Raw genomic sequence first — 27,045 nt, forward strand, 5'->3', positions numbered from 1 at the left:
GAGCTCCGCAGCTGCCGGATATTCCCCTCTTTTCAACGTCCCCGCTCTTTATTTCCCTAATTTCGTAGGATATCGTGTCCCGGCGGAAAATTGCAACCCCATCCCCTCTCGCGAGCCGCATTTTTTCGCCCCCTTCCTCCCTCCACCTCCCCCGCTAGAACAAAAAGGGAATCGACGAAGGGATATGCTCGTCGCGCATAAAGGCAGGAATTACTCGGTTAATTAGATTCGAGAATAATTGGAACGACCACGTGGCAAGCGGTGGACGAGAAATTATCGAGGATATTTCGCGTGCTTCGTGTTCGTTAAATTATTTTATCTCTTCTTTACGCGTGTCTTTTTATTTAAATATCGCTGTACGGAAAGAAGGATCGATCGGGGACTTTAGAAAAGAAATGTTTGGAACGTTTCTTTTCTGGCAGACGTCAAGGATGGAAAGTCGGTGAAATTAAGATGGATGCAAGAAGATCAAATTTAAATTACCGTGATATAACATTTCTCTAAACCGTAACATTCCCTATATTTCGAGGAATTTTTCCATTTCCCAATTCCAGAGGAAACGGGAACAACCTTTGGCCCCTTTGCTCTCGTCGCGCGAGAATGAAACGCGAGAAGGGCAGAACGTATGTTGGGGCCAGAAATTCATTAGAAGACACGCGAGAATCTAGAACAACACTCGACATCGCAACAAATCGATTCTTCCAATTACAGTTGGAATCGACCGGACCTACTTCCCTCCCCCTCCCATTTTCCCTCCTCCCTCTACACGCGCGCGCGCCTATACATTTATCTGTCCGCTCGACCGTTTGCCGCTCTATCTACCTATTTATCTTTGCCACTCTCCGCTCCTCTCGATTCTCCTCCTCCCAACCCCCTTTCGCTCCAACCCCTTTCCTACTTCTAGGAGCAAACGCGGCCTGATCCACGGATGATACAGTCCACCTGTCCGACAGCCTGAGCTGTAATTAATAGTCGTGGAGCAGGGAGAGAGAGAGAGAGAGGAGGAAGGAAAGACGATAGTGGTTGTTCGAAAAGAGCGTGCGAGAATGAATCCGGTTTCCTTTGGAGAGGAACCAGAGATTTTTGGGTGGATTCTTTCGCCATTAACGACGAACGTTTGTTTATTGCCGATAGTACACGAAAAAGATTTTTGCACGATATTTCTCCCGTATACGTGGTGGTCGCATTTCGAGGGAACCTTGGCGATTCCAAGGCCAGCTTTGTCGAATCGAAGAGGAAATAAACTAAGGGGGAGAGGAGCAGCTGCTCCAGCGTTTCATCCATTTTTCATGGCAATCGAATTTGGCCGCGAACGGCGTCTAATGTCGCCCGACACCTCGTAGAAGAAATATAACACAAGGACGCCGAAAGGGGATGGGCTGTTATTACCGTTATTACATTTTCGGTAAATAAAAGTTGGTTAAGCAAAGTAAACGAGGGAGGGAGGGAGGGGCAGACGTGTCGGGCGCTGAAAGATTACGCGAGATAAGCCGCCCCTTGGTAAAAGAGACGGCCCCTTTAATTAGTGCTCGAACTCCTCTTTCCCGCCGAGTGGCCTGGGTCGAAACGGAACGCCTCGGAACGCCGGCTTTAGAAAACTTCGCCACGGATATTCGACCCAGTTTTTCGAGTATCCGTGCCACCGGGGAAAAATGCAGATACGTATCCAGGCCTACGACGACCCGCTTCCTTCTTCCTCCTCCCTTTCTCTCCTCCTTCTTCTTCCATCACTCCACACGCGAGCGTACGGAACGACTCCTTGCGCCCCTCCCCAGGAAAAAGCACAATTGGAACGGGAAACGTGACCGTGATATTCGGCCGACGATGCGAGACTCGCGATTATTTTAGAACGGGCGGATCTGTTATTTCTCCTCGAGCCACGAAATGTCAAAGTTCAAGTATTTCGCGTCTCGCCGCGCATCGGGACGCGTGGGCGTGTTCGAGATTTCCAAGGATTAATTTCGAGGGGAACAATTCCGCAGGATGTCGGAGACGGTTACACCATTCATTTTTCGCACTCCCTCCTGCGCTCTTCTTCTTCTTCCAACCTTTTAGTTTTCGTTTTTTTCCTCGAAAAACGGAGGGAAGATTTCCATTTTTTCCCACGAATTTTCGAGGAACAGCAGTTGGGATAAATAACCACACCAGCGGAATCCAGGAGTTTGTCAAACCGTCGAATCCTCGAGAGGATTATCGACGAGTTTCTTATAAATTGGTAACCGGAAATCGAATCGAGGACACGGTTATTTATACCGAGCAATAAAACGAGATAAATCTCGAAAACTCCCGCTTCTTGCCTCGCTACGTAACACCGGGTTACCTGCCCTCCCACTCTCCCATTGTTATAAATCGTTGTTATATTTCGATAATTTATTGCCGAGCCACTCTGCTTCCGCTATCCGCTATAAATTTTAGATATTTTGCCTGCGGCTTCCGTCGTTCCACGTGCACATCCGCACATCTTCCAGCCGCTGTCTCCGACACCCGACGTCCACTTCCTTATGGCCACGCATCGCGTATTACGTCGCCCGAATCGACCACTCTATAAATAAATATTCGTAAGAACGACTTGGTCCCGATATATGTCGTCGACGAACTCTTTACTCGTCTTCCTTATCGTCCATCAATGATAAATGATCGAACGATTAATAAAAAAAAAAATAAAAAATGTCCCTTCGCTCCAACTAAAAAAGAAAAAAAGGAAGAAGAAATAGAATGAAATCTCGGTGAACGCAATTTCGGATAGGAGACAGCTCGGACTCGTATCTAAATTGAGCAAATTCGAGATAATCAAAAGAGAAATCTCTCGTCGCCGGGCGGGGAAAGATGCACGGCACGCGCGCACGTTCTCTCGGGGAACGGTGGAGATTTATGAAAATTGCATCGCAAGAGAGCCAGAGCCGGAGAGGACACATCCTCCCCCTTATTACCTTTTTACACGCTCTTGAATGCGCCGCCGTCCGAGATCCGGCCGCGAGAATTTCGTTTATGCGGATCCAGTCAATTATACACCCTGTCCGTCCATTCGACGCACACCCTCGCCCCTTCTCCCCTTATCGCACCCTTCTTCCTTCCCTGCACAACTCGCCCCGAAATACGTGGGCTGGCAAGATTAGTTATTAGATTAGGGGGCCGGAGTTCTGAGGCTGCTCCGAGGTTAATGGAATAGCTATGGAAATGGGAACAAAGATGGGGCCCGGCCCGGCTCTCTGAAACGGCTCGTCGCGGGTAACCTTATCTCCCCGTTGCGCCCCGCCAAAGGACACTCGGCTAAACCGAGGAAGGGGAGGTCGTCTTAATTGAATCGCCAAACCACGACGAACGCGTCGATGACTCCGATGGAGGACAGTTGGATCGATCTCGATGATTTATAACCGATCTCGAGCTTGCGCTTGATTAATAGCCTCCATGTTCACGAGCGATTGAAATTACGATTGATCGGGCAGCACGGTTCGTGGAATGTGGAGAAGAGAAGAGGCGCGAATTCGAGATTCCCTGTGGAATTTTGCATTCAATGGATTACGTGTCACCGGGATATTCCATCGTCAAAGTTTTCTTCGAAGAAAAGGGAAAGAAAAATTAACGCTTTCGCTGTGCGCGGCACTCGAGAAAGATCGTCATCGACCGCGTTCTTTTTTCTGGTGATTTTTATCATCGAGCAATCTCGTGAGAAGCAAATAAATGAAAATACCGATGTACCACGTTTTTACCATTTCTCGAACGCCGATGTCTATCGAAATGTATGCATGACGAAGATTGGAATAGAAGGAAGAGCAAAGTCGTTCCGCGTAAAGTCAAATAATTCAGCGGCAAGTTGCAAGTATCGCGTTTATAACGTGAAGCGACATCGAGGAGACGGAATTAGGGATTAGGACGAGTTGTTGCTCCCCGTCGTTGTTTCAAGTTCGACAAAGTTCTCGAGACAAGCCGCTTCTTGTCGGGACAATATATCCAAACGCGTCTCTCTCTTTCCCTCAAGAAAATTGAGGGGGGATCTCGATCCAGCAAACGTCGAAATCCAGAGAACTTGGGGCCTCGAGCTGCGAATATGTTTCAGAGTGGAGCTCCTCTCGGAGGAGTGGTTTTCTCCGAGCGTATTTCGTCGCAAGTGGACACGCTCAGCGCCGAGGAAATTACTCTCAGGTCTTATTGTCACGATCTACGCTACACTCCGTCCAAAAATTCCTTTTCTCGAGCTTATTTCTACGGAAATACTGCACTCTTATCCTTAGTCTAAAAGAAAACTTGAATTATTCCTCTCGATTCCACCAACAACGTGTTCCTTAAAACGGATACGATAAATCGAACTTCGCGTTAATTCGTATAATTATTTCTCGCCCCAATTGGGGAAGGAATATCCGAAGGAAAGGAACGAAAGACGAGGCCGAAACCCGGCCGGTTTTGCAATTCATGAATCCGCTAATTACTCGGCAGACTCTCGTTAACAACGAAACTGAAGGACCGGCGGGAGTTATCGATTCAGCCGGAAATTCGGCGGTCGGAGGAATGCACCGTTTAAAGGAGGGCGAGGCGCGAGACGGGGGGAGACGTTTAAGTCATTAATTGCATTAAGCAAAGTGCAAGTCGCAACTCGACGAGGGGAGACGGCGCGCGACACCGATGGAAATTCGACCAACCATTTTAACCGCACACCTTTCTCTCGCCGTGTTTCGTCGCCATTTGAAAATCTTCCCTGAGAACTCCGTGTTGCGCTCCGGAGAAACGCAATCGCCGCGAACGGATCCGACGGATTATTGCCGCGCGATGACTTTTGGATCCCGGTTGACAACTTCTCATCTCTTCCGACTCGATAAGACGAAGATGAGGCAAGGAAAATGAAATAACGAGAAAACGTAAGTGCACCTTTTCGATCTTTATCTTGTCGAAAAGAAAAATCCATGTTGTAATTACGTTGGAAATTCGTTAAGGTGCGTTTCGTTGATTTTTACTGAAAATATCAGCCGAGTCCGTTTCGAAGCTGCGTTGGAATTGTATTTTCCGCTCGAATTTTTTACGTTTCTCGTTCATTCACGAGAAAGTATCGAGATTAAAATTGGACATCGTTGATAAATCCAAAATTGAAACAATTATCGTAGAAGATTAAAATAAGACACTTCATTGTAACGACCAGATTTCTATATGAAACAATCTACACGAATAAAATATCCTTGAATGACTTCCCTTTCCAGTGTCCAACATCTAGATTGGCTCTTGTAAATGATTACACACTTTTATTTCTCCAAAAATATCGAAAAAGTAGAAATCTTCGATCCCGATACGGGATGGAAAATGAAAATCGAGCGTAAAATATCGGTACGATTCGGTCAAATCGAGATCCTCCTCGGCCGGAAATCAAGGGAGAGGGAAGGAAGGAGGGAAATGTAGATCGAGGAGGCGCTCATCTCGATCATCTCGAGATCGCGGTCCGGCCTCGTCGAAACGGAGCAGCGAGAGCCATCTCTGCGATAAAGGTCGGAAACGTTGGAGGATCTGCCGCGTCACTTTGTATCGCGTCAAGGGCGAGAATTCGATTTCCGAATAGCTACCGCTAAACTTCATCTCTCTCCACCAGCTTTTGGGAATCGCGTTGACCCCTCGAGCAAAGGATCCGGTCCAAGAGAGGATCGGAGAGAATGAGAGTAATGAATAATTTCTGAGAGAAAGGGAGAAGGGAAAAAAGAAACGAGGAAAACGATGCGAACGTTAAGAACGCAAGAATAAGGAGGGAAAGTTTAAGCCGAAATTTCAAGCGAGAGCGGAAATACGTTCCGTCTGGTGTTCCAAAGGGAATATTTCGAACAAGCAGTGGAAGGCGAGGAAGGGAAAAGCTCGAGCATTAGTCAGACAAGAGGCATTCGTTTCTGAATAAACTGACGCGGCGTATTAAGTCCTTCCATACATCATGCCGTTTCGCGGAGATAACAAGGTTTCGAACGCCAAGAGATGTGGAATAAATAGAAAGAAGATGGAGGGGAGATTGAGTTCGATTCGCTTTATTCCTCTAAACGATTCCAACCTTATCCCCCTGCGTTAACCTGCGCAAAATTGCAGCTATTCCTAGGATAATTTCCATAATAACGGAGAACCAACTCGAAACGTTTTATCGTTTCGAATATTATCGAAGAAGGACGCGAAGCGAACAAATTTGGTACAAATTTCGACACAAGTTCATTTCCATGGGCCGAGTCATCCACGAACACGCTTGCTCTCCCTTTCACTCCCTATAATTCGCGAGGGAGAGCCCACATGCCGCACGGCTATTTGTCTGTCGGCCGTCAAACGCAGCGTGCAGCGTATTGTTTATAATTCGGCGAATGGCGGCTGTTTGCCGCGACAGCGCGAGATACGCCGTTTGTTTCACAGGGATCCGAGAGAGGCGGAAGGAAGAGAGAGAGAGAGACAAGCTCCATCGTGCCTCGCTCCTTCGAGGCTGTAATCCAAAACGAAGGGGGGAGAGACGGAGGAGCATCTAACAACCCGAGCACCTTCTTCGAGGATAACCCGCTTCTCCTCTCCTTCCGTTCCTCCTCGTGGTGTCTTCTGACCGAAAACAAACAACGCCCCCTTCCCCTCCGTGTATTCCGCGCGTCTACACCAGTCAAGACGGAGCTTGGAAGAGGGGGAAGGAGGAGAGGAGTGGGAGAGTTTCAAGGAAATTGCGTTTCGACGCAGTCACGACGTATCGTAAAAGCCGGCACCACCGCTACTTTCCTATCCGCTCTCAACTCATTCCCACTCGCATAAAAGAGACACCTCGGCGTCTCCTCCATCCTCTTCGAATTGAAAACACATAGATCGGATATTTCGTTAACGTGTCCCTCCATAATAAACAACTGCTCGGTCGACAATCGATGAAAAGCGACTCGAGCGAATTTACACGCGGCGGCTAATTTATACGCATTCGCGGTTTGCGTCCGTTGTATATAATAAACATAAACGTTTTCGATAGCCGATAAACGTTCGAGCCAAACGTTGCGAATATAGAGGCGCGCGCGTACACACCGCAGAGGGTATTGTCGTCGCGTTTATCCTCGATCGTGAATCTTTATTTCCAACTGAAATAACGACCGATCGAGGGAGGGGAGGGAATTTATCAACGCGCTTCATCGCCGTCTTTCGTTGTAATTATTTTCTTCTGCGGGGGGACGGGTTGAGGGTCGAATAAAGATCGAAAGTTATTTCCAAAGAGGGGAAAAACGAAGAGAAAGAAAAATTGACGTTGACGTAGAGGCCCGTCGTGTATACATACGATATACGTACAAGTGGGTCGGTTGAATTAAAGCATCGGTCCTGACTTTCCATGTATCGCGTTACATTTTCTTTCCACTTTCCCCTCCTCCCCTATCTCGTCTCGAGTTACGTTTCTCGGATTTCTCGCGTAGATATTTTTCGCGAGGAAAATATCTTCGTGTGCTTTTTTTCACTCGGTTTGCTTGTTTATATCGCTTCGAAATACTCTGTTTACGTTGTCCGTTTTTTCTTTCTTTTTTTTTTTTTATTATTAACATGAATTTCGTTCGAATTTCCCTCTATTCGCGTCTGCCTTTTTTCCCTTGGCTCCATGAAATATACTTCTTTGAATTTCTTTTCAACTTTTCAAGCCCCGTTATCGTTGCCGCTCGATTTCTTTCTCTCTTTGCGACCAGCCAAGTTTGCGATCCTGGCACGCTCTATCAATTAGTCCCGCTACTCGATGCTTTTAATTTCAGATCTCGTTTCCTGGCTATAAAGACTTTATAACTATCGCCGATCTCGTCGAAATTAGTTGGAGGGAAATAACATCAGAGGTTTTATTCGGCACGAAAGAGAAAAAAAGAGAGAGGGGGAGAGAGAAAAACTTGATGAAACGCAGTATTATTAGAAAAGTTGAGACGTAAGGTCAACATTTACCACCGCCTCTCTCCTTTTCGACCATCGATTCCCCCTTTCGAATTTATTTTCAGATTACGAGCCGAAGGAGAGGAGAACTCGGTCGAGAAACGTTTCATCCTTCCCTTCCCTTTCTTTTTCTACGGATATAATCAAATTCCACGAAGACTTATCAAAATTAATCGTTTCGGCCACCATGTCGGGGACAGATCGTTGGAAGAAGCAAAAAAGATAACTCGAAATTTCAAAGAGCTCAGTTTTGCAGCATCAACTTCCACCCAAGTTTCAAACGTGTCTGCGAAAACGATATCCAATGCTTGGAACAACTGGACGAACCATCGTTTCGACTAACCTGTCCTATTCTTTTTCTCTTTTCTTTTTTTTTTTTTTTTTTTATTCCTTCACCTCGGTGCAAGTTGAATAGGCGGATAAATGCATAAATATCATAAACGCGCGGAAGCGAAACTTGGCGACAGTTTCGCAATTTACAGGGGACAAAAATAGGAGAGTGGGAGGAAACGGATGGGTACGCGGAAACGAGGAAAAACGTCGATGGATGTTTACGTCGGTTTTGCGGGGTGCGATCCTTTTGTCTCGCCGCGGATGTAACGACGATGCCTGGAAAAGTGGTCGAGTAACGAAGCGATATTCCAGTACAGGGGGACGGAAGCCGCGATAAAATGAATAATATCGGCGGGGAAGAGGACGGCCGTGCATAAATAACAAGCCGATAAGCCGCTTTACGGTGGAAACACCTGACGTTTTCGTCGACAACGTGCCAAACGTTTCCAAGTCTGCAGTTTTCTTTAAATATAATCACGGAATGTGATAACGAAAATCTTACAATTAGATAAGTGGAACAATTGAACGTCGGGATTATAACTGGTATCTCGAAATTATCAATCGTTTCAAAGGGGGCGTAATTTGAATATTCAAAATGGTAAAAATTATTTTCATTTACGAAGTTAAGGATAATCATCTAAGAAAGTTGAATATTTTCCAAACTATCAAATTATTTTGATATGATATAATTATATCTGTGTTATTATCTTATTCTTGTGCTATTTGAATACAATATTTACAATTGCACATTACAAGAAATAAAGAAAATTGTTTATACCATTTAGAAGATTCGCCCTTTTGGACTGGCGAATATACAAAAGTTTTCCTTACTTTAAATATCTTTGGGGAAAAAAATGAGAAAGGAAAAAAAGTTAAACAGAAAATTTTAAAACTCGGTAAAAAGTCTGTCCATCGACACGTCACGAAATAATAATAATACAAAGGAAAAGGCAGGAGAGGAAACCACGTACACGTAACGAAGAGAATTTTCGAAACTTACAATTTTGCAAGCACGATCGAAACGCCAAATATGCGAAGAATCTATTTGGTAAATCGAGTTTTCCGAGGGAAACACGATGTTTGAACGTGAAGAAAGTGGCCCCGTGTTTCTCGAAACGCATACAATCGCGCATCGAGGAATCGCATATCCGCGAAACTGTTTTCGAAAGAAGAAAGGGGCAACAACATCCTCGTCCCGGGGAAGGGAGCAAACATCCGGGGAAAGGAAGGTTTCTCAAATAGAATTTGCGATTGCCTGGGCAACAAGAGGTAGGGAGGGAGGAGAGAGGGCAAAGTGAGCGATCTTAGGCGTCTCTTGGCTACTAATTAGTCAGGCCATACCCCAATTACGGAAACTCGAGGAGAAGGCAAATTAGAGAGATACCGGATTGAAGCGAGACGGACTGTTTGCCAAATATTTGCCGACCAATAATGATTAGCTTAATTCCGCTGCTCGGGCCTCCCGTGTAACTTCCGCGCAAAGCAAAGATCCTCCAGGAATTTCTATCCTTTAATTTCTTATTCCATTATTGGCTTATTTTATCAAACGTATTGTAAAAAAAAAAAAGAAAAGAAAAGAAAAGAAAAAAGAAAATTCGAAATTGAACAGAGGGAATTGTCCGATTTTGCGAAATCGAAAGTGAGGATGATAATAAGTCGTGGCTAAGAAGTTCGTTAATCCATCGAGATATTCGTGGAAAAATCCGGTGAAACGATCGCGGCGCGTTTGTTTTCACGATTATTTCGTAGGCAGCGAAGAAACGGAGGAAGGGACGGCGGTATCTTTTCGGGAAAAGAATCTTTGGGGGATAAAAAGGAAAGGAAAATTATAAAAGACGAGAAGAGAAGAGGTAGCTAGGTAAGCTAGGTAGCTAGGAAAGGATTCTTTCAATTAGTTTGTCGACTCTTGACATTCTTGAGTCGGTGGAGTTGGTCTCTCTCTTAGAGACGTCTGCTACTTTAATGATCGTTCAGAAGAATCGTCGAGTGAAACCGACGGATCCTTCGCTCCTTCCTCCATTATGCAAAAAAGTTCGAGAACTATTCGATATCGATAAATCGTGATCCGCGGTTTTTTAAAAATTTCCCCTTTCGAGCCGATATATCGTACGGATTAAATTATAATGGTTTGACCTGAATGTAGCACGTATGTATGGCTGGCAAACTTTTTTTTTTTTCGAATACCGGATATAAACTTTTTTTTCGATGCACGATTTACACGTCCATAGAGAAATTAATTAATTCTCCTGGATGTACGATGTATGGGAAAACAACTTGATAATCCGGCCAACACAGCCACAACTCTTTTCCATCCGGTTTTGACAGGAACGCGATCGTTCGGGAAATTTTCCAAGAAATAATTGATTTCGAAACTCGGCTGAGTCAAATTTTGATCCAGGAATCGATCGAAGAATTTCGTAGACTTGAGGCTAATGGTCGAGTGGATTGAAATTATCGTTGAAAAAGCGATCAAAATTTCGAATCCTCGAAAAGAAACAAGTAGAAATGCAGAAACTCGGGAAAAATCGGAAACCTGATAGAGATCTCGAATCGACGGCCGAAATTTGTAAAATTCTGAAAATACGATCGAGAATACGATTAAGAAATTAGCATCGATCGAATTTCGAATCCTCGAAAGAGGAGCGAGTCGGCGTAGAGATGCAGAAATTGGAGGGAAAGATCATCGAGAGAGAAAAGTGATAAAAATTTCGAATCCTCGGGAAGGATCGAAACGATTCCAAGAACCGTGGCCGGGAGATGGTTGCTGTAATTAAAGGAACGCCAACGGTCAGTCGTTGAAAAGTTTTCTCTTCGATGGCTTCGGGCCACTTGAACCTGAGCCGACAATGAGTAACGAGTTTCGAGCCATTAGAGAGAATGGAAGACGAAATAAGTGGGCCGGGCCCGCTTCTTCCACCCTTAAAAACTCGACCGGGAACAAAAAGCCAGCTGGCTACTCTTTCTTCCTTCTCGGACCGACCAATCTTCCTTGCGCGATGCACTTTGCCGATGAGGTTACGATCGCACGCGCCACTTGCTCGTGAAATTCTTCTCGAGCTTCTTTGGCGGTGGCCGGAAACCAAAAAGAGACCATTCGTCGCGTGGAAAAAAATTAATCGACGAAAATGGAGAGAGGGATGCGAGTCTAGGTCGAACGGATGAATCCAACAACTATGGGGATGAAGAACATTTACATAAATGCTTAAGTGAGAGAGAGAGAGAGAGAGGAAGAGGAAGTACCTTGAAAAAGTTGGGCCGGAAAACGAAGAAACTTCAAGTCCCTGTAATGAGCTCGAAATTTTTCGCTTCTCCTCGACTTGGAGGTCGAGTTTGCGAGACTCTTATCGGGCGGACCTTCTTTGACAAACGTCAAGAAACGTGGAAAAGAAGGGGAAGGAGGAGGAGAAGTTGAACGATAAGAAAAACGAAGAAGATGAAGTCGAGGAATACGGGATTACTTTTTAATCGTTTCGTGCTTCGAGCTGAATTAATAAAAAAGAGAGAAAAAGAGAGAGAGAATGGAAAGGGGGGAATGGAAATTCAGAAGAGGAGGAGGAAAAGAGGGAGAAAGAAGTTGGCAGCAAGGAGGAAGATTTCTGATTCCGTGAATCTCGTGGTGGTTGTGCGGTTCGAAAAGTTAACTTGGAGGAGGTTCGATGAAATCAGGCTCGATGAAAGATTAATGAATATCGACAAAGCCCACTTTGCCCGGTTTGCTCCTTCCAATTGATTATAATTAATACTGTTTAAGAATTCAGAGGCATTGGATTTGCCATAAATTGCGGTCAACGAGCTTCTTATTTCCTCTTTTAGAAAGATCGATTTTATATTTATGCGAATGAAAAAAAACTATTCCACGAAAGTTATTGGCGGTGACTTTTATTGGAACAAAAATTCTATCGCTTTCTGACAGCTTATTCGTACACGTAATTGCGAAACGAAACGAAACGAAACGAAACGAAACGAAAAAAAAGCAACGAAGTAATAAAATAATAATAAAGCGAATTTTGAAGCAAGGTGAAAAAAAATTGAGTTTCCTGGTGTCGATTCTTTCCATCAAACCAGCCCCTATAAATATCAATTAACGAGTTTGAGCGTTAAAACGATACTCGAAACTTTGTCGTTACGATGGAAAAAAAAAGAGGAAGGACGGTGCAAAATTCCAATTTACGCAGCAGTCCACAATTAGAAATTGACAGAGGGAAGGTACGTAAAATTAACATTTTCTTTCAATCTCGTGGAGATTAATCATCGACGAACCGGCGAGAATTATTTATAAACGATTATTTTTTTTCTCCTCTGCATATTTTTCACGCATAATCTTAATATCATAATATCAGTCTCTAGTGCTTTGCAGACGAAACTAAATTAAATTAAATCAAGCTCTAATATATATATATATATATAATATATATATATATATATATATACGATGTCGAATTTCCAGTGATAAACTTTTCACGAAGCAATACGTATTCACCTCTTTAAATATTTAGATTTCGTTTCGTACAGAAAAATATTCTCGATCAAGTGGAGGATGCTAATCCACATCCAAGATTAAACTTTTGTTATTAAAAAATAATATCGTCTCCGATAAACAGCGGGCCGCAAATCGAAATAAATTTTCACTTTCGTATTAATTTTTCTTTTCCTTTTCTCACAAAATAGCTTCATATTCGATCGACGATATTTCCCTTCCACTCACGATCGATGCAAGTACTTAGGCTTCCTCGCCTAATTCATTTAAAGCGACCATCAAGAGCCACCATTTTTCATATCCAGTCTTCGTGACTACGCCACGTATAAAGGAGACAGTTAATTTATCTTGCCGCGACAAAAAGGCATTCTCCCCCTCCCTTTGATAATCTACACGTCATTCCTTTCTTTTTTTTTTTTCCCCCTCCTCTCTCCTCGCGAGACAGTTACACATAATTTTCTCATTCGTTATCGTGTATCGTGGAAAAAGAGAAAGGAAGAAAAATCTGTTAACAAAGCCGAAATATCATGGTCGACGCAACGGCTCTGCCGATATTCCATTCCACTGCGTATATCGCATGCGAGAGCTCGTTACGAAACCGACTCATTAGTTTTTCGAGTAGTGTGGCTTCCCTCCCCCTATTTGCGCTCTAATGAGAATTCCCCCCCCTTGGATTTTTCCCAAAATCGACCCTTCCCTTCCCCTTTATCCTTCCACCCCTTCTTTCGATTTCGCGAATCCGGCGAAAATTTCGAAAAATTTCGTTTCGAACGCGTTACGATCGTTTCGTAAATATTCCACGGGATCAGTGCGTTCGAACGTTTCGCTGGTCCGGGTGTGCGGACGACAGGATTCGATTTCAGGGAGGGGGGAGGTTGTAAATTAACGATAACGTCCGAACAATGTTGCGGAACGATGTTGCACGCGCGTATCGAGAAACTCTTTTGATCAAAAAATAATTTCATCCTTTTTTATTGGGGGTAACGAAATAGTTGGGGGAGAGGGGGGATTGAAATTGGTATACGTCATTGCCGGAAAAATCAAGTTTGTCGCGGAAATGTGTTTTCATTTTTTCCTTTTTTCCTTTTCATTTTATTTGCGAAAAAAAGAATTGCCGCGAATAAATCGTCGAAATCGAATTCAACGAGTGTTACGATTCTTTCGAAATTCTGGAGAGAGGGGGGGGACAAGCGACGATCGAGAACGAAAATGACGGGACGATGGCTCACCGATGCTCACTCACGGCCAATCCAAGAACAAACAATCTTCGTACCTGCAACAAAAAACGGAAAAATCCCACTTTGAATAACGATAATCCGACGATCATTGTATTTATCGATAATTAAAGAATAATCGCATTCGTGTCGTGCGTTCGTGCCTTTTCCAACAACGCAAGCCACGCGACAAAATGGTGTGGGAGGAATAGAAATTCGCGTTCAACGAATATAAATAAACAAATAGCCGGTGGTACTTACTCGAGGAGGGCAAACAGATCGATTCTCGGCATCCATTAAAACTTGTTGGAAGAGACAACACGCAGGAAGACATTAACATCTTCTTGGTATACCCCTCGTACTACTTTCCGATACCAATTTTACGAAGCAGTTAACACCGCTAACAAGTTATCAGAGCGAGATTGAAGGAAGATAGCCCGAGTAACCGATACGCTTCGACGTCGATATAAACTCACTCCAGTTTGATCGGCTTACAGAACTCAGCCCGCGGCTACTTCAGCTTATCGACGTTCCTCTCTCTCTTTATATATATATATATATATATATATATATATATATATATATATATATATAGAGTGGTCCTCTCAATTTTACCGCATCTATATTATTGTCTCTATATCATAAGCGCGGCCATCTTTAGCGGAAACTTGGAAAGCGGTAAAATTTGCGAACCGACTTTATCAGGGAGAGTACAAGGAGAATCTTCGAACTCGAGCACTTCCTTTCGAAGGAACGGTCCAGACTCGTGGAGGAAAGTTGGAGATTATACATACATATTTTCGCATATGGTGATTTCGCATACGATGTTAAAATTCGCGCTAAAATCGTACTTTTCTTGTTTAAGAAAACTTTTAAAATTCCAATCTCGTTTCATTGGCTCGCAGATTCCGACGATACCTCGATCTTCCAATTATCTAGGAACGTAAATTGGCCGCGATTAAAAATGATGCTGATTTCAAGTTGCGAGTTGAATTAACGCGAGTCGAGATAAAACAGGTTGACAGGAAAATATGGAAATGAATTTAGAAGGAACGGAGGCTTCCGCGCGCCCGTATTCATAACAATCCGGAGGGGGAGGGGGCGAGATAAATTGTAAGTAGGGTAAAAGTCACGCTTCTTTCCACGACCCGAATATTCTTTCCCCGAAAATCCTTTCCCACGGAATCTTGGAACCACCGCCTCGAAAAACTTCATTAAACGTTTATCACTCTAATGGCCTTCCACCCGTGAAATAGTTCCGCTGATTTTTAAACCGCTTCACTCTCGACCTAACTCGAGAAGGCGTTACGTATATACACGTTCCTCCGTTCCTCTTCTCGGAAATGTAGAAATTCGAACGGACAGAAAGTACACACTTTCGATCTCTCCCATCCATTTTGTTCTCCGTGAAATTTGAAATATTCTTGAAAATTCTTGAGACCAAAAGTAAAGCACTTTTTTTTAGTCGACTAGTTGAAGGCTCGAGGGGAAAACACGTGGAACTAGGAGAGGGGAACGAACACGGCTTCGATTCTTAAGGGGATTAAGAAATTCCTCGACCGCCTACCGCCACGAAACTTGGCTTCCTTCGCGCATTCGAGATCGTTTCGGTGTTTCGCTTCGAGCGTTAACAACTCGTAACGCTCGGTCCCTTGTTATATTTGTCCACACCGTTACACCATACACCTCCGCTTTGAAAAAAGCTTTTCCTTCCTATCAATCTTCCCCATCTCTCGGGACGATTTTTACGCCTCCGCGTAAAATCACCCGGCAAACTTTCTCGGCCGCGCTCGTTATCCTTGGGCTCTTTAACAGCCGTCGAGATACAGCATCCTCCTCGGAGCGGAAGGAAGAATTATCCCGGGCTGCAAATGCAGCTAGCTATCATTTTCTATTCGGGGATACGACACGGCGCGAGAAACGACACTTTGTAAGAATTTTATCTTCGTTACTTGGGATGGTTCGCGCCTTCCTCGGGCAAAACGATCGCTCTTCGCGTATATTTCGCCTACTTTTTCATCATCGCGCGCGAGATACGGAATATTAACGCGATATTATTCTTCGTCGAGATATTACACCGAGAGGGAATATTATTTATTTTATCGCGCGTTTAGTCGGTTCGATCGCGTAACGAGGACGAGACTATTACGTTTTATCAATTGCATTTATAAATTACTCGTGTTAAGATGACGAGATTTATTTTTGCTACTTTTTTTTTTAGAAATTTCTCATCTTTCTTCGTCTAGATGATAAAATTATCCCATCTCGAGTATTTTCTTTGGAAAAAGAACGCGCACGACATGTCTGGATCGATGAAGTCGTAACAAAATATATCGTGTTGTTTTTGAGAAATTTATCTTTTTTCGTTATCTAGATGTTAAAATTATTCCATCTCGGGCATTTTCTTTAGAAGACAAACGCGTACGACATGTTTGAATCGATAAAATCGTAAGTAAAAGTAAATATCTCGCGTGTTATTTTTGAGAAATTTACCATTTTTCATCATTTATATGCTAAAACTATTCAATCTCGAGTATCTATGTAGGATATAAACACGTACAGTACGCCGAATCGATAAAATCATAACAACAGTGAATATTTCAATACCTTTTTATCTTGTATCTTTTGTATCAGGCTTGATTAAAATTCTTTTTATTAAAATTACAAATATAAATTTAGAGATTAGATGTCATTCGAACTTATTAATATCTAGCTCTTTTTTAGAAATAAATTTAATTTAGATATAAAGATTTCGATGAATTAAATTTCATTTATTATAATACTATGAAGACAATATTTTACTTTATTTTAGAGTAAAGATTTCTAATTTACCATTTTTCATCTCGATCTCGATCGTCTTCTTCCCTCTATCCAGGATCGCTCGCAACGAAAATCTACTACGAATATCACATAATTCGGATCACATAAGCTTCGCTATTCCTCGTTAACCGTTACAATGTTCCTGCGGAGTAAGCGGGACCTAACGCTTTCAGCCACCAGGTTAAATGGATCTTACGTCGGCCCCCATAAAGGCCGGTGTCCCCATCCCCTATTTCGCGCCTGTGAATTACATCCGGATGGAATGGACGATTAAAATGGCGGGGATCTGAAAGATGGATTCGACGCGTGGACATCTTGGCGAATTGGTTGGCGGCCCCAAAGACGGGGGGCCGCGTATGCAAACGACCAACACGTCCTCGGTGCATTGGATTAAGCCATAGCTTATGCGTCTAATCCGAGATTAAACTGGATTATACACAACACATTGGAGGGAGGGGCGCAAGTATGGCGGTAACATTTATCAGATGAACCGGGAATAATCACCGTCCTGGATGGCAATTCCGACTGTTCCTAGACTCGGCAACGTTTTCATTTTACGGGATCGCGGCCTTCCTTGTCGCCTCCCTCCTTATCTCCGCTCTGTCTAGCCGAGAGAACGACCGTACCACACCCTATGATTTTTAATCTTTTTAATCAGAGAGATCAACGCGATTTACTCGGCTACTTCTCTCATATTTCTTTCTTGATAACGCGGAGTAAGAGTTAAATTAGATGGGATGGGATATCTGGTTTACTTTTTACACGAGATGAAATTAAGAGGAAAATATAGAGAGCATGTTGATTGATGAAAATTTGAATAGAGGATGACAGAGTCGCGCGACAGGATCGAGAAAGATATCGAAGAGAAATTAGTTGGTGAGAGAAGTTTCGTAAAAATTTTTTCCTTTTTAAGTAAGATAAAAAAAGAATACCATTTCGTTTCGCGCGTTCGTTTAATCCTCCTAACCTAAGCTAAAAAAAAGCACTTTATACGCGCATTAAAAATTCGGATAAATTGCATCACTCTGGAGAGATATTAAAAATGATTAAACTATGCTATTACATTTCACATAAGACATATTTCACGCCTAATTATCCATCCTACGTTGCAATGTTTTAATCCCTCCGCCCGAAACGAAACCTCTGCTGTTTGAAATATTTTCGGTCCTCCTTTGTTAATTTTTCTCATTTCACCGTTTACCCTTTAACTCGCCTGTTTACGCCCTCCCTCCTTGTTTACTCGTTTACATTCCCGATTTATCCGCACTCTCGTTTATTTACGCTCTCCCACCGCCACTGATTTCACGTACGCGCGCTCTCCAGCGAATTTGTCGCTGGACAATGGGATCCGAGTTGACACCCATCTCTGTCTCTCGAGAACGTCCACCCGTCTGAAACTCTTGCTTTCCTGAGAAGAGAGGAAGAGAAACGTGAGGAAACGCGGGGAATAAAAAGAGAGAGAAGAGGAAGACGATAACCGGATGGAAATACGACGCACAAGTTTCGATACAGCAGCGTTCAAACGAAAAACCATGTTTGACCCTCCTCGTTAACCCTGGCCCCGATGAGAAATTTCGGCTCCCCTCCAGGCTCGAATTTATCAAGCGCGTCCCTCGAAACCGGAAATTTCTCAAAGCTTCTTATACCTTTCGAACGTCGCGCGCCGTCTGCTCTAACTTCTACCAACTTCTGCAACACGAGCCTCCACAAAATCGATTTAATAATCTAACTCGGGGGAGGGAAATGTTTAAATATATATATCGGAAGGAAAACCATTAATCGATTGTCGATTAAGAATATTATTCTACGAATAATATCTAATAACCTGGTTTAAAGCACAATTTGTCTAACGATAGTTTTTCGTCCGTATCACTTAAAGATCATGTTCTATGATTTTATAATTTCGTTTATAATCCTTTCCCATCATATTTGCGTCCAGAGATGGATCCTTAACTAGTGCATTTGTTCGATAAAGAGAAGTTCCGAAAGAAAAGCAGCGTCCTCGATGACGACAGGATCCATCCTGTTGTCTTTCAGCCCCCTCCTCCTTTTGCCGTCCCCTCAAATCTCCCTCGAATCGAAAATCGGTCGCCTCGAGCGATCCGCGCCTGAACAAATAAAAACGAAAGGGAAGGAAGGATCCCGCGTAACGCGACAAGACTCTCGATAATAATTTTTTCCAATTCACAACAGCCTCCTGTGATATCTCGCGACAGCTCATAATTTACTCTTCGCACAGTTTCGTTAAACCACGGAGAGCCGTAGCTGAAATTGATCAACAGGATGATTAAACTCGACTAAAAACTACTCGTTTACCGACCGCGGAAAAATCCTCCCTCGGGAAAATAGGGAACGGGAGAAAACTCGAATTCGAGAATGAAAAAAGCCTTTGTTTCCCATCCAATTCCGTTGTTCAAAGTTGGCAAACACATCGAGAAGCACCGTCGGACTTTCACCTCTGGGGAACATCTGGCGGCAGGGAATCTCTTTACATCTTAGCGAAGGAGCGAAGATCGGACTGCAGTTTCCAGTTTCCGGTCCGTGGCCGGAGCACAACTTGTCCCGTAGTTGTGATCGAATTACCGAGCTCGAGGAGGACGGCGGTGGTATCGTGGTAATTGTGAGAAGTTACACTCGGTTCCACGAGGAGGGGGCGAGGCGATAAGGAAACTGCGTCGTACACACACATACATACGCGCGTATAATGGGAGGAGAGGCGGGAGCGTGCAATTGAAGGCGAGCGGGTGTCGTGCAAGGCCCCTCTGGGTCGGTCTCGCGGAAATTAGACTTAATTGCTGGTTGCGGGAGAAGATATCCAGTGTCGCCACGCCTCGGTGTCGTTGGCGATGCGCTTTGCCGTGCGCCTCTCTTTGCCGGCGTCCTCGCTGCCCCTCTCGAGGATACCTCCTCTCGCCGATGCGGTTTACCGAGCTGCGAAATTATGGACGGAGCGTGTCGATTAACGGGGCTGCTCCAACAACGAAAGAGCAAGAACAATTTAAAGAGAATCGGGAATGGCAATTTGGAATTGCGCGAATAACGGATAGAACAATTGGATTCTTTGTTTGGAGTGTTATTTTTCTCCTCTTCTGATTCGCAAGTGGGATTCCAATATTTATGATTCGTAACATGGAGCGTAAGATGGCGCCTCGGTCGCACAGAAGGTTAAGGAATCGTTTCTTGGGAATAAAACGAAGTATGGAGAGAGAGTGCAGGCATTTCGAGTAGCTCTTCTCGAATAGCGCGATAAAGATAATTTCGAATCGTAAGAATCGCAGCGTACACCGACGCTCTCTAAAATCGGGGGATTAAACAATAATCGAAGCCAAGTAACGAGTAGAGTAGATGGGATTCCTGTGGGATGATCCTCGATGTTGCTCGCAGCCGCGTTTCCAACATCGTACTCTTTGACGGGAAACTAATTTGCATAACGTCTCAAGACGGAGAAAAGCCAGAGCCGCGGATAATCGCGGAAATTAACACGGTGACGTCGCGTGAACGACCCTCGCGAGTCTACAGTCTTGTAACATCCGTGTGTACACCTCATGAATTTGGATTTCCGTAGAGTATCGTAACGGACAAACACCTTTCGCAGATATTTCGACGAGACGTTACATCGCAAACATTTGCTGGAATCGCGCCAAAAATTTCTATCGTCGCTCGTTTATTTTTTCATCAATAGAATCCCGTATTTGAATGCGCGAGAGATCGGGCAAAGAGTCGGCCGGCCGCGTCTGTCGCTCGAGGAATCCTCGACGACAGGGAAAGAGGAGGCACAAGGCACAAAAGGACCTGGGCTTTAGAGGAATACAGCCAGAGTTATAGGCCAAGTTGGAATAGGGGCAGAGAGAGAAAGAGACGCTTTTGTCGAAACATTCCGTAGAAAGCATTCTATACGGAGCATTCCGAGTGTTTGATAGGCGTGCAACCCGCTCGAAACACGTCTATTAATAACCGCGACCTGACCGCGTACGTGCTTTTATACTTTTCCAACCGGAATCCTTACAAATATTACAAGCCGTTCAAAATCTTAATAATGATTCTTCCAGCATCAGTCGTTTATCGGCAGACATACGCACATCCTTCTCTCGAGCGAGTAGCCACTTCGATTTCTAGAAACCGAAACTGACGCAACGTCACAAGTTTGCTTTGAAACACTTTGATATAACCGTCAAAGGTATATCGTTGTTGCGCGATCTTCCTTAAATTAATAAACGTCACGGCGAAAATTCGCGACGCCGTGGTGTTCGACGGATCGACGACGATCTCCGCGGCTGAGGAGAGGGGAGGGACTTGATTTTAATTAGCTGCGTGGAAACTTATTGCACGCATGAGAATTGTACGGGCGCGACTATCTCGAGCAGATAATTTAATATGTAAATCTCATTACTGCCATAAATCCGAGCAAAGTTCGCGCGGAACTCGCCGGAATACCAAACTATGCAAATGAAGTAGCGTGACCTATATATATATATATACATATATCGTCGTCGGATAAGAATCACAATCGGTATCTAAAAAAAAATCCTTGAGATATCTATTCCCATTATCCATTTCTACTATAATCTCGTCGAGAGGAGAGAATCATGAAAAATGTAAAATGGTTTCCGCTTTTGAATATAATAATTTAAGTAGTAAGATGTCCTATTTTCAGATTATTCTCGAAAGTATTCTCAAGTACTCTTCGAGAAGTCGAAGAAAATTACTTTTGAAAATTATTTAATCCCCATTGGAAATAACTTCACTTCCGCTGTTCCTCTTCTTTCCGCCGATAAAAATATTCCCGAATAATTCCCTCGATCGGGCCAATTCCTATTCTTTCCTGGAGGGAAAGAACAGAGAGAAAGAAATCCACTTTTTCAATTCGAACGCGTTACGAGCTCGCGATAAACTCGTGAAAAAATAAAATTGGAATCAGAGGGGAGGGGGAGGAAACAGCGAGGAAGAAACAGAAGGGAGGGAAAAGTGATGGAGGGAATTGGTGATTTTTTTAATTAAAATCCTTCGCTTCGAGGATCGGGGAATACGCGTTCGATCGGAAGGGACGCAACCATTCGAAAACTAGTTTTTCATTTAAATGCAAAGTCGCGGTGTAATGAGAATCGTGCGCCGGCAAACACCTTCGTTTCGGCCTATCCGGATAAACGGAGTCTGAATAAAGAGGGGTGTTTCCAACGAGAGGGAGAGTTTCAAAGAATTCGATGGACAAATAAGGAACTCGAGAACGCATCCCCTCCAAACATCCTCCCTCAAACCGTATATATATATATATATCTCGCGAGTTAATTTATACTTTCTATCGTATCATCGTGTAACATCGCTAAACGATACGAACACCCCTGACATTTAACCACGTAATATTTTTATGCGATTTCGACTCGGCTGCAACTGTGCTGTTTAACGTGTAAATTATGCATGTTGAGCGGTATACATTACATTTCGAATTGTAGTATCTAGTGCTGCTTGCATCCGGCAAATAATTAATATTAATTCCTGTAATTATAAACTGGGGTAAGTGCATGCATCCGAACAATTCGATTTACCACCAATTAATTATACGATCCACGCTCTGCGAGTAATATTCGCCGATAAAGAAAAAAAAGAAAAACCGTTGCGCCCAGGAAAATAGTGTAGGATAAAAAGTGAAACGCGATGGATGATCGCGAGGGAAGTCCCAAGGTTATCGTGGAAATCGCATAAACGGGTTTAAACGGCTCGAGGGCGAGGGTGTCGTGGACATTTTTCCAACAGCGTGGTATCTCGCGCAAAGAAACAGCGTCTTCGTGTGTTCGTCGATAAAACAAGCAGAAGAAGGGGAGGAGGAGGGTCTCTAAGCGTTCGTCGACACGCGAGGTTGAAAAACTTTCTGAAATATCGACGGCCATCTCCACGTGGGGAGAGATCTACTCTACTCCGCCGGCTCTCACAACAGAAAAACAGTAACACGAGGTCCATCCACTTTTTCCTTCGCTTTCTTCTTCTTCTTCTTCTCTTTCTCCCTTCTCGCGCCCCCGTCTCGAGAATTATGCAAGAATCCACGCAGGGAGAAGCACCCTGATCGCGTACGAGGAGGATCCGTCCAATCGAGCGGAGCAAAGCATCGATCCTGCATTATTAAATCCGCGTTCGATCCGCCCGTATGTTTAATGCATGATGCCTCTCGTTTGTTGGCCGTATCAAAGTCGATACGAGAGGAAAAATCCGGAAGGGTTTTGCCTTCTCGCCGCGGAGAACTGGGCCGATCGTCCTTTTAATTAGCAAAAAAGGAGAGATTTCTACCCTCGATATATATACACGTATATTTCGCATCTGCATATTATACTTTATCCATTTTCCTTTGTCGTTCTCTCTCTCTCTCTACATATATATATATATATATATCTTTTGCCCTTGCCTTCGGTGGCTGACCCAATTCGAGCCAGTTCATTTAAAAGTGTCGTCCTCGCTGCCCGTTATCAACTTTGGTTTTTACGCGGTTTCTCCTCCGGAAAAAACTGAAACAAGTTTCTTCTTTCCTCTTTCTTCCAAGAAAGAAGAAAGAAGCGTCGCTCCTCTTTTCGTTCGAATTCGAGGGGGACGAAAGGAAGAGGGGGGAAAAAAAATTTCACGAGGGGAAGGATTTTGGAAATATCCCGTGAGGAAAGGAGAGATTCGAAATCGGGATGGAATATCTTGAAAGGCGGATCACGTTTGGGGGAGGGAGTCAATAAGCGTCGCGAATCGTTGTAACCCACTTTGTCCCGATTGTCATCCGTAATGTTGCGTGATATATATATATAAATCGATATATAAAATACATATAAAAGTCCCACGCGAAAATACGATACGTAAAGGCGAGGCAAAGGGGATGGAATTTTCATCATCGATTCTCGAATTCACTCGAAAGCCAACTCGCGGTGCAACAACAAGAACAATGATGATGATGATGATAATGATGATGATGATGATGATGATGGTGATGATAATGATAATAATAATAATAATAATAGATCGTGGTGGATGCGGGAGCACGTAATACGATAAAGCAGTCGGCGAAAGATTGCCTCGTTCCTCGAAAAATCACAGTTGGCGCGCAGATAAGCGGTATTCGCTCGCGATACCGGTTTATTTTCCTCCTCTCCACCCTCCTCCTCTCTTTAAACAAATTCTCTGCCGTTTAAATCGGCAACATCCCGGTCCAGTTAGAACGCTTCCTTTTTCCAGCGATGTGGCTGGCGCGAAACATCAGGGGGAGGAGCAGGAGGAGGAGGAAAAAGGGATCGTGGGAGTGTTAAGAGATAAACTCGTTTAAACACGCGCGCGCCAATTATTCGCGAGAGTAAATTAAACTAAACTCGAATTTCCGACGCGGTTTCTAAAACGAGCCGCCTCGTTTATTATCATTACTACTTTTTTTTTTATTTTTTATTTTGAAACAAATAACAAACAAACTGGAAGAACGAAAAAGTTATTTGCAAAGATGCTTCCATGGGAAAAATATATATATATGGGAAAAAAAGATGCGTAAAGTTAAACGGATAAAACAAATTTGAACACCGATGTAAATACTTCTGTAAACATTGCGAATTGGGAATTTTTACCCCGTTAATATCAACATCACGAATTGACTTGTGATTGTCGATTATCGCGAATGAAAATTCGCATTTGTATTCTCATATCCAAGCAATATCCTATCTAATCGATACCATCTTATTACCATCTATATCGCGTTATTATCACGAGTAAAGCGTGTTCGTCGAGGAATAAATAAATAAGTAATAAGGGGATGCTCTTAGCCGTCGTGATGGAAATTCGGCCATCGAAATATGTTGCGGAGAGACAGGCTTTTCATCGAACGTTAAAAGGGGCCAAAACCCCCTTCGATCGATTTTTCGCGCGAGCTAGTTACCTTGTTAGATTCGAAAGGTGGAAATCCTGTACGAAAGAGGTTGCCGAAATCCTTCTTCCTCTTCTCCTTCTCCATTTAGAGAGATCGAGGAAACGGACGGAGACCATCCCTCGTTATTTCTCCCTTTAAGATTCGACACGTCCAGGGAGGGGGTAAAGGTAAAGAAGAATCCCCCCTCGAGACGATAACTCTTGTAACGCGACCAACTTTTTAAACTCTCGAGAGTTTCGCGAGAAAGTGTATATATATATATATATATTTAGTCGGAAGAGTAAGGAACTCGAATTTAACTTGCACGTATCAGAGGAGGGGGGCCGAGGAATTTATTAATCTAAGACGGAGCTATCCCATTTCGGCGCTCTCAGTATCCCCCTCCCCCAATATCCGTAGTTTTAATTATCAACATTCCTGGTATCGTTCTCAGTTTCCATCGCTCCCTAAGTGTATCGATGTTGCGAGTAGCCGAGCTCTCGGTAATCCATATTCACGGTATATTGGCGTGCTCGGTATCGGTGTTCTCATTATTCGCGTATTCAATTTCTACCTCTTCCTCGTCCCCGGAAGATTTTTTAAAATCCTCATACCTCCTCGTGGTTGTGATATTCTTTTTTTTTTTTTGTACGTCAAAGACCGGAATCAAATAAACCAGCAACAGAAGAGGAGAAAGAGGGAGAGAGAGAGAGAGAGAGGAAAAGAAAGAGACTGAAATGAGGCAGCGTTGCTCGGCGAGAAGAACCCTTCCCCCTTTTATTTTACCCAACATCCCGGTTACCAATCCGTTCGCTTTGGAACATAATTTCCAGTCGGGACGTGACCCGTTTACAACCCTGTTCCTCCTCCTCCTCCTCCTCCATCTCTCCGGTGAGGATAGGAAGGAAAGAAAGGAAAATAAGGGAGGAGGAAGCAGCTGCACTCGAACGTTGCTCGCGAGGTAGGTGGGTTAGAATCGGCCAGGAAGGCTCGATGTTTTTCCTTCTTTTCTTTTTTCTTGCCGTGACGGCAACCGCGATACGTGCGAAAGAAACTGCGAGAGAAATAAAAATAAGAGCGAAACGAAACGTGACGCGATGTCCGAGAGAAGTAAGAAGGAAGAGGAGCAAGGACGAAAGAAAGCTCGGATTCTGTAATAAATGTCTGGTTGAAAGGGGGGATTGGATAGAGGGAGGGATGTCCCTTTTAACAGAGTTTTCCACGAAATCGTAATTGTCAAGACGGAGGAAACGCGAGAGGAAAGCGTGGAAATTATTTATCATCGGCCCGCGGCGTTCCTCCTCCACGAGGCGGCAAGGGAGTGGGAGGACGAGTGGATTTAAAATGCGAGAATAAATACCCGCGCGACTCAAAGAAAATCAGGAAAGAAGGCGGAATGAAAACGCGCCTGGGGCGTGTGGATTCCTGTGCGGGCGTATTTATCCCTCTCTCCTCCCCGTGGAAAGGGCAAACGCGGCGTGGTCGAATGGAGAACATGTATATATATATATATAAAATAAAAATACGAGAGGACGATGTTCGCGGGTAAAAATTTTTATACCCGCGTTGTCTGAAAGATTAATTCGGTGAGATCGGATTTCTCTGAAAAATAACCTCTGTGTGTAAAATTTCAATGAATATTCAGGGAGGAGGAGGAGGGAGAAAAAGAGAAAAGGACTCGGGGGATGGGTGGTTCGGTTTCCGTTTCATATTTAATTCGATCCGTGAAACCACGTTTGCCCGTGAAAACCTCTTTCCTCCATCGCGGTGTCCATTAACAATGGTGGGAAACAAACTCGACAATTTGAGAATACATTACATTCTGAAGCAAGAAATTCGTTTCCAAGATAACAGCGGGCCGTTTAATCCATTCACCGCGGGCAAAAATAAACTCGTCTTGCCCTGGACGCCCTAGAAATATACCATTTTAAGAGGGAACGAAACGGAATTTTCTTAAAATTAAATCGGTTCCAGGTTGGCCTGGATGGATTAACTTGGGCTGAAAAATTAAATCGGTGAATATTTACTTTATAAAACTTTTACATTTTAATATCTTTGCACGCGAAGAAAGAAAATTTGTTAAACTCTATCTATCGTTGTTTCGTGATATTTTACGAAGCAATCGTCAAGATGTATCCCCGGTTCCGCCAAAGCGAGTATCACGGTGAAACGATATCTTGTTTCGTATCTTTCACCCTTCTTATTTCGTCGAGAACGATCCTCATAATCCGTCTTAACTCCTGTTAACATAACGTGCTCTCTTCATCGTCTCGCCTTTTTACACCTCTCGTTTCATCGTTCCTCTTTCTTCTCCCAATCGTCAATTTCTTTACGAATAGAAGTAATTTTCGTTCAATAACGAAAAATCAAACTCATCTTCCCTTGAACTAATCATTACGCCGTTCTACGCTTCTACGAAACTCTGAAAAAACTTTGAAAAGAAGACTTTTATTGCCACCATCAGT

General features: G+C 43.7%; 1 protein-coding gene across 7 annotated transcripts in view; it reads right to left on the reverse strand.

The window, feature by feature from the left end:
• LOC108002290 (complexin) overlaps positions 1–27,045 on the reverse strand; it is a 215,973-nt gene that overhangs the window by 166,822 nt on the left and 22,106 nt on the right. For 3 of the 7 annotated variants that reach the window (XM_062085855.1, XM_062085857.1, XM_062085853.1), the window contains exon 2: positions 13,918–13,961. The exons of 2 other annotated variants lie outside the window; for them this stretch is intronic. The gene's annotated coding sequence lies outside the window, so the exon portion shown is untranslated. Of the gene's footprint in view, positions 1–13,917; positions 13,962–19,417; positions 19,649–27,045 lie in introns of those variants that run through there. 2 more of the 7 variants (XM_062085856.1, XM_062085854.1) reach the window with 1 other exon arrangement.

Source organism: Apis cerana, linkage group LG15 (genome assembly GCF_029169275.1).
Source record: "Apis cerana isolate GH-2021 linkage group LG15, AcerK_1.0, whole genome shotgun sequence".
NCBI lineage: Eukaryota > Metazoa > Arthropoda > Insecta > Hymenoptera > Apidae > Apis > Apis cerana.